The sequence below is a fragment of the Globicephala melas genome, chromosome 14, assembly GCF_963455315.2.
Source record: "Globicephala melas chromosome 14, mGloMel1.2, whole genome shotgun sequence".
In the NCBI taxonomy this organism is placed as follows: Eukaryota; Metazoa; Chordata; class Mammalia; order Artiodactyla; family Delphinidae; genus Globicephala; species Globicephala melas.
The window spans coordinates 76,942,559-76,957,211 of NC_083327.1; the positions used below are offsets into that span (position 1 = coordinate 76,942,559).

The 14,653-nt window shown below is 45.6% G+C and overlaps 1 protein-coding gene across 6 annotated transcripts in view; it reads left to right on the plus strand.

Moving 5' to 3' along the window:
* The window catches only part of TIAM2 (TIAM Rac1 associated GEF 2), a 127,183-nt gene that overhangs the window by 93,367 nt on the left and 19,163 nt on the right, over positions 1-14,653 (plus strand). The gene's annotated exons all lie outside the window — the stretch shown is intronic.

The window sequence follows — 14,653 nt, forward strand, 5'->3', positions numbered from 1 at the left end:
GCCTGGCCCGGCCGATGGCCTGGGGGTTCCAGGCATCAGGATGGGCATCAGGATGGGCCCGGGCATGCTCTGCTCTCCCCTCGGTAGCCTTGCGAGATCTTGTATGTCGTGCTTTTATAGATGAGTTTCCAAGATGGAAAGGCTGATTATCCAACCAGTAACTTCAGGTGAGATTTAAAAACAGTCTTCTATGTCTGAGCCTTTAAAAAAAAAAAGATGTTTTTGTTTGTTTTTTTATTGAAGTATAGTTGACTTACAATGCTGTGTTAGTTTCAGGTGTATAGCAAAGGGATTCTTACGCAAAAAAGTTGTAAATTTACATTGTGTCATGGTCACGTTGTCTCTGATGTATTTCAGTTTTACTTGAGGGTATGTCTGTCTGTGCACCCCTTCCCTAGGTCATCACCTGTTCTCCTAACCCCAGGGAAGCATGGCTTTGGTTACTTTGTATTTATTGGTTTGCTATTTTCTAGAAGCTTGATCAGAATTGCCAAACCATTTATTGAACATGGTTGTTGTCCTAGTTTAAATGTTATTACTTCCTTTCTGTTATTTAGTTAATGTTAAATTTTAGAGATGGATTGGTGGTAAAGTCTCAGATAAACGTGTATGCTGTGGGCACTTTTCGTATGAGGTGATTATTTTGAGACCCCCACCCCCCCACCCCACCCCCCCGTCAGTAAGAAGCAATGCAGAGTAATGTAACAGACTGGACTATCACATTGCTGAAATTCAGCAAAAACATTTAACTAAAACCACAAGTCAGGGGCCACGCAGGTTGTACCTGTGCTCACTCAAGGCAGATAGGTAGTGCTTGGCAATACCCACACCCAATTAAGGCTGTCGGGATTTTAACAAATAATTTGATTTTTTTCATATTGTTATGATTTTTTTTCTCCCCAAAGCTGCAATTTTTTTTTTCTTTTTTTTTTGAGGTACGCGGGCCTCTCACTGCTGTGGCCTCTCCCGTTGTGGAGCACAGGCTCCGGACGCGCAGGCTCAGCGGCCATGGCTCACGGGCCCAGCCGCTCCGCGGCATGTGGGATCTTCCCGGACCAGGGCACGAACCCGTGTCCCCTGCATCGGCAGGCGGACTCTCAACCACTGCGCCACCAGGGAAGCCCTGCAATTTTTTTTGAAACTAAATTCCAAACGTTACTTTCAGCTGAATATTAGAACTGAAAATCCAGGCCTTTTTATGCACGAAGTGGGTGTGGTGTGTTTCAGACAAATCGTAGCACCTGGACCCTTTGTCCCTAACCCCGTGACAGTCTTCATAAGTGACTGTGGGGCGTCCTGGTGCATGAAACCTCGTGGAGCAGAACTCACTGGAAGTCAGTGTAACTGTTAAGCTGTCCCAAAGGGACCAGCCTCGAGAGGGCATGGGGAGGAGGGTGGGCGGCCGTCTTCCTGAAGCTGCGGCGGGGGTCCCACGTGCCGATCTGTCTAGGTGGCCACCTCGGTTTGCTGGGCATCCATGACAGCTCTGCTTCTCAGTGGCAGCTAGAGATTGTAAATGATAAAGTCGAAATGCTCAGGGAAGTTCTTTAAGAATTTGTAAATTCAGGTGGGGAAAAAGGCTCCCTGCATTACCCCAGGTCAGAGCAGGTGCCCGTCTACCTGTCCCAGTGAGGGCAGCCATGGCTTGGTTTCTTCTGGACAGTGGTTACGGGGTAGAGGCAAGCGTGCTGCCTGTTTTGTGCCTCCTTCCTTAGGGGTTGAGCATTGCTGTCACCTTCGGTTGACTCTGATCGTCCCCACGGCCAAGGCTGTTCCAAACCGCACATTTGCAGTTCACATTAGGAGGGTGAGATACGTAAGAAAAATAAGAGGATTCACTAGAAGGGTTTCATCCGCTGCTGTACTAATTTGAAGAGTAGAGGTTTACCGCTTAACTTGCTGGACCAGGCAGGAGGTGGCCCTGGGTGCCGGGAGCCTCGCTCACTCTCACTGGTTAGTGGACTTTAGGAAAGTCACCTCACCTTCTGAGGCCCTTATATCCTTACTCACTAAAAAAGAATGGGATTATAGTGCCATGACAGTTCCATGGAAGTGAAAGGACTTTGCAAGCTGCCCTTAGCCTGTGATGCTCAGCCCTTAGCGTGCACTGTGAATTTTATATACAGCATCTCATGAAAACCCCATTTTCTCCCCAGCAGCCCTATTGAGTAGATATCACGAGCCCCTTTTAGTGTGAGAGAACTGAGATGGGAGAAGCTAACTGATGGTCCGGTCAGTGGTGGGGCAGCGTTCACAGCCAGCTCTGCTGGATGCTAAAGTCCATTCTTTCCACTCCACCCATCTGACCAGTAAGGAGAATGTGGTGCTGATTATAGAGGAAAGGGGGAAACCACATGCACAACGGTGCATTTAAATACCAGAGACATGTACTTGACTTAAAGGCAGAGCAACTCTGTTTGTTCAGTTGCGGGTATGATGTTAGAAAGCCGGACACAACTTTTTGATTCTTTAGCTGAATTTACAGACGTGGTTAAGCAATGTACATGTGTTATTTTGTTGTTGTTTTGTTTTTGTTTGTTTTTGTTTTGTTTTGGCCTTTAAAGAATCTATTTCATAGAGCTATAATGAAATTTGTGGAGTTGTTATTGTCAACAAATTTGAAATCTGTTGCAGAAAAGTTCTCAAGTCCCAGACTACCAAGTACTAATATCTGATAGCTGCATCTGACTAGTGATTAGTTTGATAATTTGGAGTGTAGTTTTGTACTAGGTGCAGGCCATATGTGAATATTTTCACCTCCAACTTGTTTTTCAGTAGATAAAATTCATGTTTTAAAATCTGTCACTATATAATAACCTTAACATTAAAATAATACAGTATAACTAGTAGATACTGGTCTTTAAAAAAAAAAACATTTAAAACTGTATGTTGGGGGTACACAAAAGTACAGCGATACTGGAGAAGACCACTTATATCTGAACAGAATTGCTCTTCTCTCCCGGAGCTGGTTGGGTGTCTTCTTCCTGGATCTTCAGTGCATTGGTAGCTGAGAGTCCCACCCTGGGTATATCTGCATAGAGCAGAGGGTCTAGTAATATTGAATTATAATTTTTGTCAGTAATGCCTAGAGAACATTTCTTCATAAATTTATAACTTTCCTGATCTGAACATACCTTTTAATGTTGGGTTTTCCATGGGAGCTCACTCCTTGTAGGATTTATGTAGACCTCCCCCAAAAAAATCCCATTCCCAAAGGGTTAAAGAAAACACTTGATTTGTATTTGTTTTAACATCTTTATTGGAGTAGAATTGCTTTACAATGGTGTGTTAGTTTCTGCTTTATAACAAAGTGAGTCAGTTATACATATGTTCCCATATCTCTTCCCTCTTGCATCTCCCTCCCTCCCACCCTCCCCATCCCACCCCTCCAGGCGGTCACAAAGCACCGAGCTGATCTCCCTGTGCTATGTGGCTGCTTCCCACTAGCTATCTATGTTACGTTTGGTAGTGTATATATGTCCATGCCACTCTCTCACTTTGTCACAGCTTATCCTTGCCCCTCCCCATATCCTCAAGTCCATTCTCCAGTGGGTCTGAGTCTTTATTCCCATCTTACCCCTAGGTTCTTCATGACCTTTTTTTTTTTCTTAGATTCCATATATATATATGTGTTAGCATACGGTATTTGTTTTTCTCTTTCTGACTTACTTCGCTCTGTATGACAGACTCTAGGTCCATCCACCTCACTACAGATAACTCAATTTCGTTTCGTTTTATGGCTGAGTAATATTCCATTGTATATATGTGCCACATCTTCTTTATCCATTCATCCGATGATGGACACTTAGGTTGCTTCCATCTCTATTGTAAATAGAGCTGCAATGAACATTTTGGTACATGACTCTTTTTGAATTATGGTTTTCTCAGGGTATATGCCCAGTAGTGGGATTGCTGGGTCGTATGGTGGTTCTATTTGTAGTTTTTTAAGGAACCTCCATACTGTTCTCCATAGTGGCTGCATCAATTTACATTCCCACCAGCAGTGCAAGAGGGTTCCCTTTTCTCCACACCCTCTCCAGCATTTATTGTTTCTAGATTTTTTGATGATGGCCATTCTGACCGGTGTGAGATGATATCTCATTGTAGTTTTGATTTGCATTTCTCTAATGATTAATGATGTTGAGCATTCTTTCATGTGTTTATTGACAGTCTGTATATCTTCTTTGGAGAAATGTCTGTTTAGGTCTTCTGCCCATTTTTGGATTGGGTTGTTTGTTTTTATGTTATTGAGCTGCATGAGCTGCTTGTAAATTTTGGAAATTAATCCTTTGTCAGTTGCTTCATTTGCAAATATTTTCTCCCATTCTGAGGGTTGTCTTTTGGTCTTGTTTATGGTTCCCTTTGCTGTGCAAAAGCTTTTCAGTTTCATTAGGTCCCAGTTGTTTATTTTTGTTTTTCTTTCCGTTACTCTAGGAGGTGGGTCAAAAAGGATCTTGCTGTGATTTATGTCATAGAGTGTTCTGCCTATGTTTTCTTCTAAGAGTTTGATAGTTTCTGGCCTTACATTTAGATCTTTAATCCATTTTGAGCTTATTTTTGTGTTTGGTGTTAGGGAGTGTTCTAATCTCATACTTTTACATGTAGCTGTCCAGTTTTCCCCGCACCACTTATTGAAGAGGCTGTCTTTTCTCCACTGTATATTCTTGCATCCTTTATCAAAGATAAGGTGACCATATATGCGTGGGTTTATCTCTGGGCTTTCTGTCCTGTTCCATTGATCTATATTCCTGTTTTTGTGCCAGTACCATACTGTCTTGATTACTGTAGCTTTGTAGTATAGTCTGAAGTCAGGGAGCCTGATTCCTCCAGCTCCATTTTTCATTCTCAAGATTGCTTTGGCTATTCGGGGTCTTTTTTGTTTCCATACAAATTGTGAAATTTTTTGTTCTAGTTCTGTGAAAAATGCCAGTGGTAGTTTGATAGGGATTGCATTGAATCTGTAGATTGCTTTGGGTAGTAGAGTCATTTTCACAATGTTGATACTTCCAATCCAAGAACATGGTATATCTCTCCGTCTATTTGTATCATCTTTAATTTTTTTCATCAGTGTCTTATAATTTTCTGCATACAGGTCTTTTGTCTCCTTAGGTAGGTTTATTCCTAGATATTTTATTCTTTTTGTTGCAATGGTAAATGGGAGTGTTTTCTTGATTTCACTTTCAGATTTTTCATCATTAGTGTATAGGAATGCCAGAGATTTCTGTGCATTAATTTTGTATCCTGCTACTTTACCAGATTCATTGATTAGCTCTAGTAGTTTTCTGGTAGCATCTTTGGGATTCTGTATGTATAGTATCATGTCATCTGCAAACAGTGACAGCTTTACTTCTTCTTTTCCGATTTGGATTCCTTTTATTCCTGCTCTCTTTCTTTGGTATTGGGAGAAACATTGCAGGAAAGAAAGGGCACCTTTTAACAACAGTAAACGTGTCCTAGTAGTGTCTATCTTGTGGATTCCTACAAAAATATTTCCTAAGATAAAATTATTATATGGCAACAATAATGATATTTAATAAGAAGACTTGGGACACTGGTGGGGTTACGTGCGTTAAGAGCAACGAAGGGCAGATAACAAGATGACGGTATTAGTCTGTGGTGCCGTGAAGCCCCCCACCATCCCCACTTCCCTACGGGTCAGGGGAGTCTGTGAGGGTGTGGAGGCCCCCGGCTTATGTTCCACAAGAAGGTAGACCAGGCCAACTGTTTAGAGCCAGCTGAGATGTAACGCTACGACAGTCTGGAAGCTGATCTAAGGTGCCCAAGGAGTATCATCAGAGAACTGGGGTAGGGGCAACTGAATTGTAGTTTTCTGAGAATCTTAGAACTGCTCCCAGGGCTGAGGGCTTGGTCTGCAGCTGAGAAGCAGGTGTTGCCCTGCTTTTTGGTTTTCTAGGTAAGGCAACCAGGAACCCTTGTAGATTACAACGAGAAAGAAAATATAGTTCTTAAGGTACCAGGGCAAAGAGAGAAGACTCAGCTGGGGGACAGTCCGGGCTTAGGTAGGTGGGCAGAGCTGTCCTAGGCAGAGTCATACACAGCCTGAGCTTTGAACCTCAGCGTGTGGGGCCCCCCTTCCAGGATTCAACTGTGTCGTCCTCAGTCTTCTGTTTATAGTAGAGACTCTACCTGCGCAGGAAATTGGAGGCTAACAAAGATTTTTCAAAGCTCTAGTCTCTCCAGAATTTGATTACAATTGGTGTTGTTATTGACACATTTTCTCTTCAAATACAGTGACGAAGATAGAAAAAATTCTCAGCTCAGTAAATTCTCAGAATATGTAGCACTTAAAGACTTTTGCTGCAAAAACTGCTCAATAATATATTATCAATCGCCAAGAATAAAGTTAGAGACACAACTCTTGAATAGAAATATTGTGTTTGGAAAAATCGGCAGTAAACAAAACCAACTAGAATAATAGGGTTCAATGAAAACATAAACCACTGAAGGGAGAGTTACTGTAAATACACAAGTTTAAACTAATTTATGTGATTATCAGAACAAAAGTAGGCTGTGAGAGAAAACCAAAGGAAGAGAATTAAGAGGGAGCTAAGACCTGAGATAAATACCTATGGATAGGAAAGTGAATGAGGATAAGACAGAGAAGTCGTAGATAGGCAAGTATATGTTTTCCAAACCGTGAGTTGAAAGATACTGGTTTAGAGACTTCTTGACCTAGATAAACGTATTTAGAATGAATGTTAAATGGTATAATCACAATAGACCTTAATGCGCCAAGTCACAGGAAAAGCAAACTGAATTCTCCCACGCATCGTAAAGCAACACAAAAGAAAGCAAAAACTGTTAAAGAGAATTTGAGTCATTTCTCTGAGCCCTGGATCTGAGCCAGGTGAGCACACAGGTGTTGTTTTGTTTGGCTTTTGACACAGTTGAAAGCATATGACATAAAATGGTTTATATCTTGTTGGAATTAAGATGTCATCCGGAGTCTGTAGACAATTGACATGTGGAAGTCTTTTTTTTTTTTTTTTTTTTGGTGGTACGTGGGCCTCGCGGCATGCGGGATCCTCCCGGACCGGGGCACGAACCCGTGTCCCCTGCATCGGCAGGCGGACTCCCAACCACTGCGCCAACAGGGAAGCCCAGAAGTCATTTTTTAAATATACATTTTACTCACTGAAAACTTTAGAATAAAGTTTTATAGATTATTTCAAGTTTTAATTCAGACTGAATTTCAAAAGAGACATCTTTTTTGGTTGGGCTCAGCTCTTTATCAGGGACTGGCAGACGTCTCCTGTGAAGGGCCAGGTAGTAAATATTATAGGCTCTGGCAACCACTTACCTCTGCGTGTCAGTGCGGAAGCAGCCATAGACCATAGGCAGATGCGTGAGCATGGCTGAGTTCTAATAAAACTTTATCCACAAGGACAACAGGCAGGCTGGGTTTGGCCTGAAAGCTGTCGTTTGCTAACTCCTGCTCTGATGGTCCGCCCTTAGCTCACCTGCTTGTTTCAGGGTTGGGTCATAAGAGTCTCTTTTATACCATTTTTGCGCTCAGAAGTCAAGGAAAAATTCTGGCCCACCCGCATCTTCCCTGATGCGCAGGTTTGACTGCACATCAGAAGGAAGCCGTATCTTTCTTTCTGGGTGAAAAATGGGAAAGAGAGAACACGGTACCTGGCATAGGACCTGGTAGATAGGCTGAGCCGATTCTTGTGAATTACATACGAGTGATATTGAAACACCCGATACTTTATGTGAAAGAAGAGGCTGCTCGTGCAGAAACGCTGCCCTAGCCCTTGAAACATCCTTGGCTGAAAGACCGTATCTTATTCATCCCTGAATTGAGACCAAACTCCAGTTAAATAAGGAAACTGAGCAGAAGGCAGGCAGCAGGCCTGTTTCACGCGGGCTCTGGATCGATGGCTCCCTCCCCGAGGGCGTGACTCTGGCCTGGGAGCCACGGAGCCACACACGTGGTGCTTCCCCACCTCCGGGCACACAGCTTGGACCTGCCTTCCCGGGGGTGTGTCTCCTGAGGACGGGCGCTTCCTGCTTGGTACACACAGGTGCCCTCTGCCTTCTCAAACGCTGCGTCTTCTCTGGACGGCCGCTCTCCAAAGGTGAAGTTCGTCTCCTTCTCTGCCCACCTGGTGAGGCTGCAGCCCGTCCCACCGGCCCCCCATAGCCTCCTCTGGTTGCGGCTTTCCCCAGAGCCCTATGCCTCTGTCCAGATACTGTGAGCTACACTTTCTGTCATCCGTCCGTGTCCTTGTTGCCTCTCTCTGCCCTTCCTCTCACTCCACCTGATAGTCTTACATGAAGGTCAGAGTTTTCCTCTTTTGTATTCAAGCTTCATCTCCAGCACCTAGAACAGAGCCTGGCATGGAGGAGGTGCTCAAAGAAAAGTTAGTAAATAAATGGAATTTGATTTCTCTGGCCCTTCCTTCAGGGAACTCAGAGGAAATGTCTCCTTCTACACTTGTAAAAACAACAGAACTTGGAAAATTAAACTCCCTGTGCATATTATAACCTTTATGGAGCCCCTGGCCTCTGTTGATCCCTTGCACTGTGCTAAGTAGTTTTACATGTTTCACCTCATTAAGTCCTCTCAACGACCCTTTGAAACACGGTCCCTGCTTTATAGGTGAGCAAACTGGGTCAGGGAGGAGTGCGTCAGGACTGGTGATCGCCGTGGCCAGGGTGGTCACTCTAGAACCTGTGTGTTCAAGTCTCCTGTCTTGGAAAAAGTAACTGTCTCAGAAAGCTTCGCCCAGAGCATGCGCTGAGGCCCTTAGTGAAGGTGAGCTTCACACTCATGGGGGGCAATAACAGGACAGAGCTCACGTGACAGGTGCACACCCCACCCTCTCTAATGCTATCCCAGCTACTCACCCTGCCACCTGCTGTAAGGTGTGTACCTAAGGGTGGCCCGCGAGCCCGGCACACACTCCAAGTGGGTTTCCTCTGCCGCTCCCCTCCCCCGAGAGCAAGGCCTCCACCTCTGTCTCCTGCCCCGTCTCCCCATGTGACCTGACTTGGCCATGGGCCACGGCTGGGCTGGCCTTCAGTTCTTGGCCCCCTCCCCAGCCCCAAACTTTGCTTAGGGTGGGTGACTTTGTTTCCCTTGAGTCCATCCTAGCTTCCACCTTGCTTTCCCTGACCATGCTCCGACCACAGAAAGTCACCCTGTTCTGTTCCCAGGCCCCTGCGCTGCTTTGGGCACTGATCGACCTTGACTGACTCGCTGCCAGTTTGTCTTCCCAGCTGAACTCTGGGAGCTGTGAGCCCAAGGACTGTCAGTCTCGTCCATCACTGTGTCCTCCTAGAAACAGGCTGCCTCTGCCTCAAATCGTTTTTGTAAAGCATCAGGAAAGGATTCCGTTAAGAAATTTCTTTTAAAAATTAAACCACTATAAAAAATGAGAAGATGTAGATAAGCCAAAGATTAAAATGAAAATAACTTGAAATGCAGTGTTAACCACCGCATTTATGATATATATTATCCCGTTAGAAAAATCTATGCACATATGTTTACATGCAGTAGATATACATAAAAGTTACTTTCCAAAATTCAGACCTACCTTCTTCCCTTTCCAATAAATCATGTCCTTTTTTGGTCAACAGATGCCGATTTCTCCCATCATTGGTAATTGCTGCATAGACTTCATTGCATTTTTGTACCATAATTTAAGTTAATCTTTGCCTTTCAACATAAAATAAGAACTCTCATCTGATACGTTTACATTTAATTTTACATCTTTTAATTTCCATTCTGCCTTTGGAAGTAGAACTGTCTGGTCTAGAAAACAGATTATGAGCATTTTCTCATGCTTCTTGTACCATTTTGTTAAGAATAAGAAAATCTCAGGCCATTTCTCTAGAGTTTTTAATCCAAGGATTGTATCACTATAAAGTGAATGACTATCACAGATATAAAAATCATCATCTTGGGTCTGTTTGTAGCCTCCCCTTCACCCTGCCAAGGTGGTGAATACGACCCTCTTCCCCGCCTCTTCCCTCCCCCTCTGCTGAGACCCCCTAGGATAGACCAGACCCTCTCACCTAGCCCGTGGGCCCGGCCAGCCGCCTCTGAGCGCGGAGCAGAGTGTAGGCTAGGAATCCTGACCTGGCAGAGGTGGGGCAGCACGGGGTGTCTGTGGCTGGACCTGTACGTGGGCGATCCAGCTTACCTGGAATCCAGCCCATCGTCTGGCTCTCTGCCCATTAGCCTTTCCGGGGAAGCCATTCACCCTTGGTGATCCTTCTGGATTTCCTCTGCTGGGAACATTTGGGGATAATGTCAGATCTTTCTGTAAGTTAGAGACTTTAATGGATTACAGAGTTAATGGAGAAAAAGTCCTTTGTACAATTTTTAGTTTGTTTTTTTTTCCCCCCACCAAAGGGAGCGTTTCTGACTTAATTTGCTAGGATGTGAGCCCTGACTCTGTAGCTGCACTCTGCGGTGATTTACTGACGTGACTTCTCATGCCCTGGACAGTGAACTGGGGGACCTGTATGAGCACAGCTGAGCACACACCACCTTTCCAGGCCTAGGCTGTCCCCGAGGACAACTGACTGTTTGCCCAGGGCCTACAGCTTCTTATTTTTTTTTCCAGCATTCTTTCTAGGGATGGTAGAAATAGTAGAATCTGGTTCTTCTGATTGGAATCCTGGTAGGATGAGCCTCTGCAGACGTGACCCAGCCCGGGCTTCCATCCCTGTCAGTGGCCCAGCGGGAAGGGCTGGTCTGTGTGACGGAGGGAGAGGAGGACATGGGTGGCAGCTGGGGGTCACATACTGTGTAGGACCAGTTGACCAAGCAGTGTGGGGTACCCTCCCTTCTAGGTCCGTGTCTTGGCCGAGTCCATGACTGACCTCCCCTCTAAGTTAACCTCCTTTTCCTCTAAGCTGGGGATTCAAAAGTCGAGCGCACTGCAAATGCTGTCATTTACCTTTCAGCATTTCCCTGCAAACTATTACCCGCAAATTATGCAGCACTTTTAAACCGTTTTTCTTCAGCTGAAAGTGTTTTTGGAGTCCAAGTCAGACAACAGATGCCTTTGACAAAAGAGTCTGCAGTACCCGAGGCCCCTAAGTGAGGACAGGATTGCAAACTGAGCCCGGAAAGGCGGGGCAGAGCTGAGCCGCTGACGAGGTGCAGGGCTCCTGGTGGGCACTGATATTTCACGGAGTAGCTCCGAAACCTCAGTCGTCGTCCGGGAATAGTTCGGGATAATGTGATGTACTTACCCCAGCTTAGGTTTCAAAACCCACAGGGAAATTGAAAAGCCTCAGGTAGCAGTGTCTTCAAAGAAGAGCAAAGCAAACATCAGAGTAGTTCTGCTCAGGGGAGCAGATCTTAACTAACCCAGGCCAGGAGGAGCTGCCTGATGCTTCGGATGAAAAGTATTGATCCGAATGGAGGTTAAAAGGGTCACCTACGGGATTCCAAGCTTGTTTCAGAAAAAGGCTCAGCCCCCGCCTTCCTCCAAAGAGAATCCGGGGCAGGGCGCTTGGTCATCCTGAGCAGTTTCATTGCCACCCCCAAGAAATGGGGCTCCTGAAAAAGAGACACATTGCAGCCCTAATACAGGGAAGCAGGTGTCCGTATTCACACGTTTAAGACACAGAAACAAAGATAACTCTGTTTTAGATGTCTTTCCCTGCCAACTTTATCAAGGTATAGTTGACAATTAAAAATTATATATATTTAAGGTGTACAACTTGATTTGATATACGTATACGTTGTGATGGTTATCACGGTCAGGTTAATTAACACACGCATCACCTCACATAGTTACGTTTTGTTTGTTTTTGGTGAGAACACGGAAGTGTGACTTTGAATTCAGAGGTCTTGAGTGAGATGTCCTCATCTATAAATGAGATCAAATCACTTTCAAGCAGGGATCAGCCTTAGTGAAAACTGAAAAGCCTGAAAAAAAATTTTGTGGGTCAGTATCACTACTATTTCATATAGCATAGTTTTAGGGAAATCTGTTTTCGTTAAATGTTTTTTTTTCCTTTTTTTTTTTTTTGCGTTACGCGGGCCTCTCACTGTGGTGGCCTCTCCCGTTGCGGAGCACAGGCTCCGGACGCGCAGGCTCAGCGGCCACGGCTCACGGGCCCAGCTGCTCCGCGGCATGTGGGATCCTCCTGGACCGGGGCACGAACCCGCGTCCCCTACACCGGCAGGCGGACTCTCAACCACTGCGTCACCAGGGAAGCCCTGTTTTCATTAAATTTTAAAAATGAATTCATGAGGAAAAGATCTGTTTGATGCTTTCTTATAAAAGGCAAGGCCCCCGATGAACCCAACGTTCTCAGCATTGATCACTACGAACTGGGAAATACCAGTCTGAGTTTCAAGTTCCAGTGTGGTTTTTGTTCTGCACAAGCACACACTGTCTGGCTACTGAGTCCACATGCGTGCCCAGCCCTGATTTGTGAACATGTCTCTTGCTTTACAAGCAGCATCCCTGGGGATGGAGGGGAGCGGGGATTAGCCTAACAGAAGTCACAGTTGTGTGCAGATGTGGGGAGCTGCCTTTGCTTCCCTGAGCAGAGGTGGCCTCCAGGGGCCGGTGGCTGCATCCCGGGCACGCCTGGGGTGTGTCTGGATTCTCCTGGGGCCAGGAGAGCCCTGACGGCACTGTGAGCAGAGGCAGCCAGAGAAGCAAGCCTGTTTTGCCCGTGCTCTGCCAGATACCAAGGAAGTGGTCGGCACCGTCAGACAGCTCGAGCGTAGGAGGAACCTGTTCCGTCAGGTGCTGCCTTCGCACTCAGGCACTTGTAGTCTCAGCCGGTCGCATCGTCAGGACCGAATGCCTGATAGTTCTAGGAGAACACCGCCCCCTGAGTTTGTCTCGTATACAGCAAGTGCTCAACAAATCCAAGTTCCCCTTTCTCCGTGGTCCAAATGGCAATTTGAGGGGTTACCTGATGGGCTAGGTAATGCTTCCTCTGTCTCATCAATAAGGAAATTGAAGGTGCAGCAATGAGTCTTGCCCAGCACACATGGAGGACTGTGGGCAGGGCCAGGGCTGGAACTCGGTTCCTCTCAATCTTGTCTGTGCTTTTCACCTCCATCACCACGCGTACGTGTGAAAATAGCCCAACCGAAATAGTCGCTGTTCCTAGAAACTGCTTATCAGATACACCCAGAATTCTACCTTTAGCAGTTCAATTTTAAAACCATTGCTAAGAACGGAGGAAATGAAATATAACCAACCAAGTGACTCTTTCAGATACGATCTAAAGACGTAGGTACAATTACTCTTCTCCTTCTAGTGGCTCTGCCCTGTTGGATCCCAGGTAATCCTCACAACCTTCCCTAGACAGCAGCTACGGTGACTTCGTAGCACTTGAGCACTTCATTTTGAGCCCTACCTTCAAAAGTGCATTTGCCGTGAAACTCTCAGCTAACATTTACTTTTCCAACTTAATCTTACCAGAAGCATTCTCAACATGAATTCTGATTTTCTAAAATGGCAAGATACTTTATTTTTAAAATCTCGTTATTTTAACACTGCATTGTTAGGTGTGATTTTTGACATCCCAGCAAGGCAAAGCTGCATCTCACCAGCTGCCGTTTCACTTATGGTGCATTTTGTCAGATCTTATTTTATACAGTATATGTGAGCTATTAATGTGGATCCCACAGCCCTGGAAACCGTTGTTTTTCAGGATTGCAAAGTTGTATTGTCTGAGCTTGTGGTGCAAATACCAGTATAGAGATTTCAAATAAGTAAGTTTGAGAGTCTCAGTATTATTATCTTGGGCTGTTGGACCGTGAGTGAAGCCAAACCCAGAACACCAGGCGCACAGGTATGATTCTGCCTATTTCCTCTTTATCTCGTGAGCTCAGTCCACACACCTTTTACGTGGCCATCCTGTGGTGCAGACCCTGGGGACAACATGATCCTCCCAGAAACCGCAGGCAGAATGCTCTCTCTACTGATGGGTAGACCAGTAGTTCTCATGTGAGTCACACAGCAGCATACCTGGGGCCCCAAAGATTCTGATTCAGGTGGTCCAGCTGTGGGTGTTTTTTAATAGCCCCTCCCAGAGAGCAAACGTGTGACCTGGCTTGAAGTCACCTGCTTCGTGGGAAGCAGGAAGAGGAGGACAGAATTGGGGCTGGTTTGGTGATGTTCCCTTGTGCTCCATCGTGAGGCTCATGTCCTGGAAGAGAAGGAAAGCCACCTTTTGGCTGCACTGCTCTGTTTGGCTTTTGCTGTGTCGTCAGGCTTCTAGGGTAAGACCGAACAGTTTGGAGTTTCTTCAATAATGAATCATGAGATTTGGTTGTTTCAAACATGTTATGAGACATTTTGATAGGTCACGTTGCATTCTAATTGTGCTTTAACATCCACGTCTGTTTTCTTTTTTAAAATTAATTTATTTAATATTTATTTTTGGCCGCGTTGGGTCTTCGTTGCTGTGCGCGGGCTTTCTCTAGTTGCGGCAAGCGGGGGCTACTCTTCATTGCAGGCTTCTCACTGCAGTGGCTTCCCTCGTTGCGGAGCACGGGCTGTAGAACGCAGGCTCAGTAGTTGTGGCTCACGGGCTCTAGCTCACAGGCTCAGTAGTTGTGGCGCACGGGCTTAGTTGCTCCGCGGCGTGTGGGATCTCCCCGGACCAGGGCTCGAACCCATGTCCCCTGCATTGGCAG